The following is an 8,218-nucleotide window of genomic DNA, read 5'->3' as shown; positions in this document are numbered from 1 at the left end:
GATCCCCAAGCAGAACAAGGTCCTGCAGCTGAAGATGAGACACCAGCCAGTGAAACCAAGGGTGGGAAGAAAATAACCAATATCAGTTAAAGTGTGAAGAAACTGGAGGTGTGTGCAGTCTGCAAAGTTCATAGAATCTTACAAACATGGAATGGTTTAGGTTGGAAAGGACCTTAAAGATCATCTAGATCCAACCCCCTGCATGGGCAGGGACACCTCCCACCAGCCCAGGCTGCTCCAAGCCCCATCCAACCTGCCCTTCAACACCCCCAGGGATGGGGCAGCCACAGCTTCCCTGGCCAACCTGGCCCAGGCTCTCCCCACCCTCACACTCCACAATTCCCTCCTCAGCTCCAACCTCCAGCTCCCTCTCCCACTTTTCATCCCTCCCCCTCATCCCATCCCTCCCTGCCCTTGGCCCAAGTCCCTCCCCAGCTTTCCTGGAGCCCCTTCAGGCCCTGGAAGCTGCTCTAAGCTCTCCCTGGAGCCTTCTCCTCTCCAGGCTCAACACCCCAACTCTCCCAGCCTGGCTCCAGAGCTGCTCCAACCCAAGCATCATCTCCATGGCCTCCTCTGGACTCTCTCCAGGAGCTCCATGTCCTCCTTATGTTCTCCATTCCTCCCTCCTCCAAGCCTCTTACTGGAATGAACCCCATGATGCCTCCAACTAGATGCTACCATGGATTTAGGGAATGACTTAGAACCCCAGACCCACCAGTTGCTCCCTGCAAACCACCTTGTGTGGTCAGTGTTTAAAAAAACAAAGCTGAAAAACCTGGAGGCAGTTCCATCCCCACATTGATACAGAGGTAATAAAACAAATCAATCACCTCAGCAATTAATTTGGATCATAAAAATATAACTCAGAGAGATCCCCACTGGATGTAACAGTGTGTTCCACAGAAAACTGAGCAGTGCTGATAAACAACACTCACATGATTATAGTAATTAGAAGGGTTACACATGCAGGAAAAATTGTTTGCTAAGTCATTAAGGCTTCATGCACAAAGGTTGTCTCATCTTGCAGGAAGATCAAGAAAGGTTATAAAACTCCAAGGATTCAGGGCTCCTCTGGCCATTCATCTTGACTCCTTCCTGTGCAGCTGGTAAGTCCCACTTACCTCCATCTAATTATATTTAGTAAAAGGTGGTTTGAAGCTGAGCTGGGGTTTAACAACAGGTTACTCTGTGCTTGCTAAAAAAAAATAGGAAGGAGTTGATTTCACAAAAAGTCTGCTAGGAATGATCTACTTGTATTGTTGGACCATTAAAATACAACAATGGGGACTAGAATTTTTATTAAAAAGTAGGGTCATTTTGTTGTTATCAATTAACTGTACTTAGCCAACAAAAAAGGCATTTGGAGCTCTATTCAGGTAGAGTTTAGATAATAGTATCCTAGAATCATTTTAGCTTGGAAGGGGCTTTTAAATGTCACCTACTGCAGCCTCCCTGCCATGAGCAGGGGCACCTTCAACTCAACCAGGCTGCTCAGTAACATTAATATTAGTATTTTTTTCCATTTAAACTTTGGAGATGTGAGATGTTCAATGTTTTTCCTTCAGTTTAAGTTCATAAATCAGCAAGATTTCTTTCTCAAAGGGATGAAAAGGGACTAAAATCATCTTGCTTCCTTCCTTGCCTGCCTGAATGATCATGTTTGCACCCAAAACATGGTGAAAACAGCTCATTTCACTAAGAGGTGATATCTCCCCAGTTCTTAACTGGGAATTGATGCAGGTCTTCTGGCTGGAGCCTCCTTGGGTCAAAGGCACCTTTGTCACAGCACCATTAGGAAGCAAAAAACTCTTCAGGGCAATTATTTCAATGACTCCAGGGTTTTTCTATCTGCTGCTGAGCATTGATAGACAGAAGCCAGACAAGCTATGGAATGGGATCCCCCTTCACCTGCCCATCCTAACTGGGGGACAGACACAGGCATTTCACAGGACTTATTTCAGCACCTGCCTCTGAACCAGCTTGGCTGGAGTGTCTGTTTTTCTCCAGGGCCAGAACTAAAGTGGCAACTTTACAGTCAATTGTCCACATCCCACAGGTTTTCATTTGACAAGTAAATCCCACCATTTACTTGTGTTATTAGTTCCAGCTGACTGACCTAAAAGCTGGATTCAGGGTCTAAGCAGAAAGGTAAGCACCAAAAATCTCTAGGAAGCTCTTGGCTTTGCCACAAATGGTCTCTGCAAACCATCTGGAGGACCCAGGAGGCAGGATTTTCCTAGGAGCAGGGGGACAACACACAGAACAGCACCAAAATCAAGCCCTTCCATCTCCTGCACAGCAGTTTCCAGCTTGCAGAGATGTGATATGGTGGTTTCCTCCCAGTCTGATGTGGACTCAAGCTTCTCAGGACAGAGCTTCTGCAGCTTTGCACTGATCCAGCACAAACCCAGCAGGGACACAGGAACCTGTCCCAGGTGATCACCCCACCAAGGGCTGGGTGTCACTGAGACAAAGAAACCATCCCAAACTGGGACATCCCCAAGTGCAGGGATATAAAACACCTGTTCCTGTATGACCAGTGACCTCGTGGTACCAGCAGCTCCAGTACATCTCCAGTTGTCCTTGGTGGCTGCCTACACAGGACCTGGTAGAGTTGGGTTAATGGTTGGTTACCTTATGGTTGGACTTGACAATCTTAAAGGTCTTTTCCAACCAGAATGATTCTGGGACCTGTAACTGGGAGAGGGAGAAGGGGCATGTGAGGGGCAGAGGTGAGCAAGGGCTCAAGGTTGGTTAAACCCAGATGCCCACAGGTCCTTTTGAGGAGGATGAGAAGGACTCTCAGGGTGATGGGGATGGGGTGAGTAGAGCAAGAGGTCAAGCCTGTACTGACCTCTGAGCTTCATTTTCTGAGGTCACAGGCTCCTGCTGTCTCTGCTACAGCTCCTGCATGACCTGCACTGCCCCTGGAGCTGAAGTACCTGAAAGGCCCTCCTGCCCATCTTCAGCTTCTTCTCCACCACGTGTATTCTAGGCTGTGGCCCTCACCCTCCCTGCCAGGAGCAGAGGTGCAGGAGCCCCCCAGGAGGTGCAGGGGGTGGGGTACAGTGGCTTGGAGAAACACCTTGTGCTCTCCCCTGTGTGCTGCAGGTTCACCACCAGTTCTCCCAGATGTCCTTCGGGGAGGAGCAGAGCACAGGACAGAGTTTCTACATGTGCCAAGAGCAGTGCCCACAGCCTCTTGCTACCAGCAGCAATGAGCCCTGTGTCGTGTCCTGTCCCACCTCCAGAGTCATCATCTTCCCCCCTCCAGTTCTTCTGACATTCCCAGGCCCAATCATCAGAACGTGCCCACAGGAGGCAATAGTGGAAAGTCCTCCAGCCCCAGGGGTGTGTGGAGCAGCCCCAGGGACAGCTCAGAGGGCAGAAGTGCTGTGCTCAGAGCCACCTGCAGGGAGGTTCATCCCACATCCCACCCCTCAGCACACCCGCCGCTGCTCCTACGTCTTCTCCTCCCAGTGGATCCACCCGTGCAACAGGCCCAGCTACAGGGGCTACCAACCATCTGAGGGCAAGGACGAAGAGCAGGGGCCAGGGGAGGAGAAGCCAGAAACTGAAACTACAGATACAGCAAAGGAAAATGAAGAAGATTCAGAAGTTTAACATCATCACACCAAGCCAAATGACCTCCTCCAAAGGCCTCTTCCTGCCCCTCTCAAGCAGAGCTTCTTGTGTCTCCTTTCATTTTTGCTTTCCCTTCAGTTCCCAGTTTTTTTCTCAGGGAGGTGATGAGAATAATAAAATGCCCCCTTCCCACTTCCTGTTATCCCAGCCTTTGTCACACTCTGCATCCCATTCCAGGAACACTTTGGGTTTGTTTTCCAGAAGGATGAAGGCAGCTCCTGTCCCAGGAACACCACAAAGGTGGGCAGTTGAGACATCATGACAAACCCTTTCCCTGCCTGACCTAATTAGCCTGGTTGGAGCATTTAAGAGGATTCATCAGCAGGTGAAAATCACTTTTCCTTTTGATAAACACACACACAAACACACTCATGGCATTTGTTTCTGGCTTTCAGTTTCATTGCAGGAAAGAATCAGGGTGGGGGGAAGAAAAGGAGCCTCTCTGGATATTTAATTTTGCTGAAGAACAAGGGAAAAGTATTTGATAAAATCTATTTCTTGCATGTAGAAGTCAATGCAGTAAATGAGTGACAGAATCTGCTTCTGGAACTGTGCCCTTTATGCTCTTAATTATCCCAGCAGCCTTGAGCCCTGTCCTTTCCCTTCCCATTAAAATCATTCTGCATTATCCTGGTGGGTTTCTTGTTTTCTTTCTCTCCCACTCAGGATTTTCAGGCACCTGCTGGTGACATTTAGGTGGCAAACATCAAATCCCAACCCAGCAGTCCTGCTCCCCCATCAAGTGAGAAAAAAAGCAGCTCCCCCTTGCACTCTCCAGGCCTGTTCAGCTGCCTTTGCATGAGACACTTTCATTTTCACTTTCTTCTCACAGCTTTCACTTCTTTCCTCATCCTGGTAAACACAATTTGTGGTTTGAGGGAGTTGCTGGCTTGATGTGTCAGCTGAAAAGCAATGAGCAGGTGAAAAGGAATGACACCTGGAGAAAATTTCCTGATTGTTTACCTTGGTCCAAGCAAACCACTCAGGCCTCTCCCCCCTCTTCCATCAGCTTCTAAGCTTCTGTTCCTCTGAAGATTTCACAGAACCATGGAAGGGTTTGGGTTGGAAAGGGACCTTAAAGAGCATCTGGATCCAACCCCCCTGCATGGGCAGGGACACCTCCCACTACACCAGGTTTCTCAGGGCCCCATCGACCCTTTCCATACATTTTAACTGCAAACATTGTCCTTTTGGTCTCAGGAGGAGTATCAGTGCACTTAGGGTTGGGCACCTTTGCCAGGCTCTGCAAGCCCAGGGGAGATTTAGGTTGGACATGAGCAAGATGTTCTTCCTTGTGAGGGTGGGGAGAGCCTGGGCCAGGTTGCCCAGGGAAGCTGTGGCTGCCCCATCCCTGGGGGTGTTGAAGGGCAGGTTGGATGGGGCTTGGAGCAGCCTGGGCTGCTGGGAGGTGTCCCTGCCCATGGTGGGGTTAGGTCTAGATGATTCTGAAGCTCCCTCCCAACGCAAACCATCCCATGATTCTATGAACAGAAGTGAAATAAAATTCATAGGTGAAGTTACCCCTACACTGAGATGTGCAACAGGCTGAACTCCCCTTCCCCACCTGGCAGGTGAGAGCTGCAATGTCAGAGTTGGCAGTTCCCTGTGGAACCAGGTGCCCACAAACTTCAGGATGTGCCCCTTGTTCTGCAAGCAGCCCCATCCAGCTGCAGCTGCTTTCACAGCCACTTCTTCCAAGAGAAAAAGGATTCCAGGCAACCTCCCCACTATGGTGACACATCTCCTGACAACATGCCAAGCAGCCTGGGTCCCTGCCCATGTCCCTGCTTCCCCTACCCTGGCTCCCTGGGAAGATTCCAGCCTCTGAGAAGACAGTTTGCCCAAGCATCTGCTGCAGCCCCCAGGGTGTCTGTCACCTTTGCTGTCATCTGCTGTTGGCTCAGCCAGTTCACCAGGACATCTGCCTGGGAAATGAGCACCCATGCATGTTCCCAACCTCTCCCAGAAACCTGCCCTTTCTAAAATGAACCCTTCCAGTATTTCATGCAGGGATATTTAAGCTTTTCCCTTTAGAAGATGCAAATTCTTCTAAATCTGCTTGTTCATCTTGCAGACATTAGGAGGTGCCCTACTTTGCCATCCAGTATGAAGATATCATTCCTGTACCTTGGAGAATCAGCCTGTGAGCTGTGTCTGGGTGTCACACCTCAGATAAGCAGGGAGGAAGGGCAGAGACAGAAGCTTTGTTGGTTGCCTGGTCCACGTAAAAAAAAAAAAAAAAAAAGTGAAAAATTTGGTAATGGGGTCATGGGAAGGGTGGAGCCCTTAGGAGCATCCAGCCCAAAAACCCAGGTCTTGACTTCGATCATAGAATCATGGAATGGTTTGGGTTGGAGGGACCTTCAAGATCATCTAGATCCAACCCCCTGCATGGGCAGGGACACCTCCCAGCAGCCCAGGCTGCTCCAAGCCCCATCCAACCTGCCCTTCAACACCCCCAGGGATGGGGCAGCCACAGCTTCCCTGGCCAACCTGGCCCAGGCTCTCCCCACCCTCACACTCCACAATTCCCTCCTCAGCTCCAACCTCCAGCTCCCTCTCCCACTTTTCATCCCTCCCCACCCTTGGCCCAAGTCCCTCCCCAGCTTTCCTGGAGCCCCTTCAGGCCCTGGAAGCTGCTCTAAGGTCTCCCTGGAGCCTTCTCTTCTCCAGGTTACTCCAAGCCCCATCCAACCTGCCCTTGGACACTTCCAAGGATGGGGCTTCTACAACCTTCCTAGGCAACATGTTCCAGTGTCTCACCACCCTCACTACTAAAGACTTTCTTCTTAAAGTCCAACTTAAATCTCCCTCTTCCAGCTTCAAACCCCCATCCCTAGTCCTGTCACTACAAACCCTTGTCAAAAGTCTCTCTGTAGCTTTCCTGTAGCCCCTTCAGATACTGAAGCCGAGGTATCAGAGATGAGAACTCCACCCCATTCAGTCCAGCAGTTCCAAGTGTTTAACAATAATCCAGCTACACCTTGCAAATTATTCCTTTAAAAAAATAGAATAAAAAATTTACATGCCTGAAAACCTGCAACGTGGTTCTTGAGAAAGAAGAAGCTTGTACAAGCCAGGCTGTCCTCCAAGGTCATTGCTGAGGCTATTTAGGGAAGAGCCATCAACCTTCCAGCCTAGGACCTTCAAGCTTGGTCCTCTTTGAAGATATTTGTGGATAGAGGAGGCTCAGGGGAGACCTTAGAGCAGCTTCCAGGGCCTGAAGGGGCTCCAGGAAAGCTGGGGAGGGACTTGGGCCAAGGGCAGGGAGGGATGGGATGAGGGGGAGGGATGAAAAGTGGGAGAGGGAGCTGGAGGTTGGAGCTGAGGAGGGAATTGTGGAGTGTGAGGGTGGGGAGAGCCTGGGCCAGGTTGGCCAGGGAAGCTGTGGCTGCCCCATCCCTGGGGGTGTTGAAGGGCAGGTTGGATGGGGCTTGGAGCAGCCTGGGCTGCTGGGAGGTGTCCCTGCCCATGCAGGGGGGGGGATATAGATGATCTTTAGGGTCCCTTTCAAGCCATCCCATTCCATGACCACCCACCCTGTGCACCACTGTGCTCTGCTGCCTGCCATGCAGGTGTCACTCAGGTCCCTCAATGTGCATTGACACAAAGAACTCTCAGTTTTCTCTCCTGAGCTGCCTTAGCCACATCTCAAGACATTTTAATTCACAGCCTTGCAAAACCCCCAGTATTTGCTGAAAATACTGAGTTTTGGGGTTTTTTTCCTACCAATTTGACCTTCCCTGTTGGTCTCCTCTCCTTTGCCAGACATTTATTGACCTCTCACAACTACATCTCAGCTGTTTCCCTTCCTCTGCTTGTTTTGATGCCTCCTCCCCGTGGAAGCCCAGCTGCTCCTCTTCCTTCTCCTGCTGCTTCAGTCATCATCAAGGATGCCACCTTCCCTTGTCACAACATCCTACACCATCTTCTCCCAAACCTTCTCCCTCCTCACATGGCACAAGCACCATCTTATTATGGGATAACTGATGCCCAAAAGTCACTTAACCTGTCTAAGGACTCTCTGCACGTCAGGGTGGATCTAAGACTTCGACACACCTATTTATTATTAGTTTTTATTACTTATAACCTGTCATTATCATTACAATATTGCATAGTAGGCAAATTGATGATGGGGGCAAGGAGACTAAGGCATGGGGCATGAAGACTAAGGCACGAGGCACACACAGAAGAACATGCAAGATGAAACCCACCTGTGATACTCAGAAAAAAGGACTGTGCAGGGCAGTTTTTACTGTTAAAACCCCTTTTAAAGGTGCTCAGGAGCAAGGCAGGAGTGCAGAAACCTTTGGGGCAGCTTCCTACTCAAGTTCTAGACCCCTTGAGCTGAGCTAGAAGAAGCAGTGCCCTTCAAATATTTGCAGCAGAAGAGGAGCTGGCACCATAATTCAGGTATTTCCCCTGGATAGCAGAGCTCTGCTTGTCCTTTCATGAGAAGAACCTTCCCTGTCTCTGTGCCCAACTAGAAATTCATTTAACAGTGTTTTCTATCATCAAATCACTCTCTTTTATTCTAATGGCCTTGCAGGAACTGGCAGCTGCCAGTTTTTCC

Source organism: Chaetura pelagica, unplaced genomic scaffold (genome assembly GCF_000747805.2).
Source record: "Chaetura pelagica isolate M959 unplaced genomic scaffold, ChaPel_1.0 scaffold584, whole genome shotgun sequence".
Lineage (NCBI taxonomy): Eukaryota > Metazoa > Chordata > Aves > Apodiformes > Apodidae > Chaetura > Chaetura pelagica.
The sequence above is the reverse complement of the archived record's forward strand: the minus strand, read 5'-3'. Positions refer to the sequence as shown.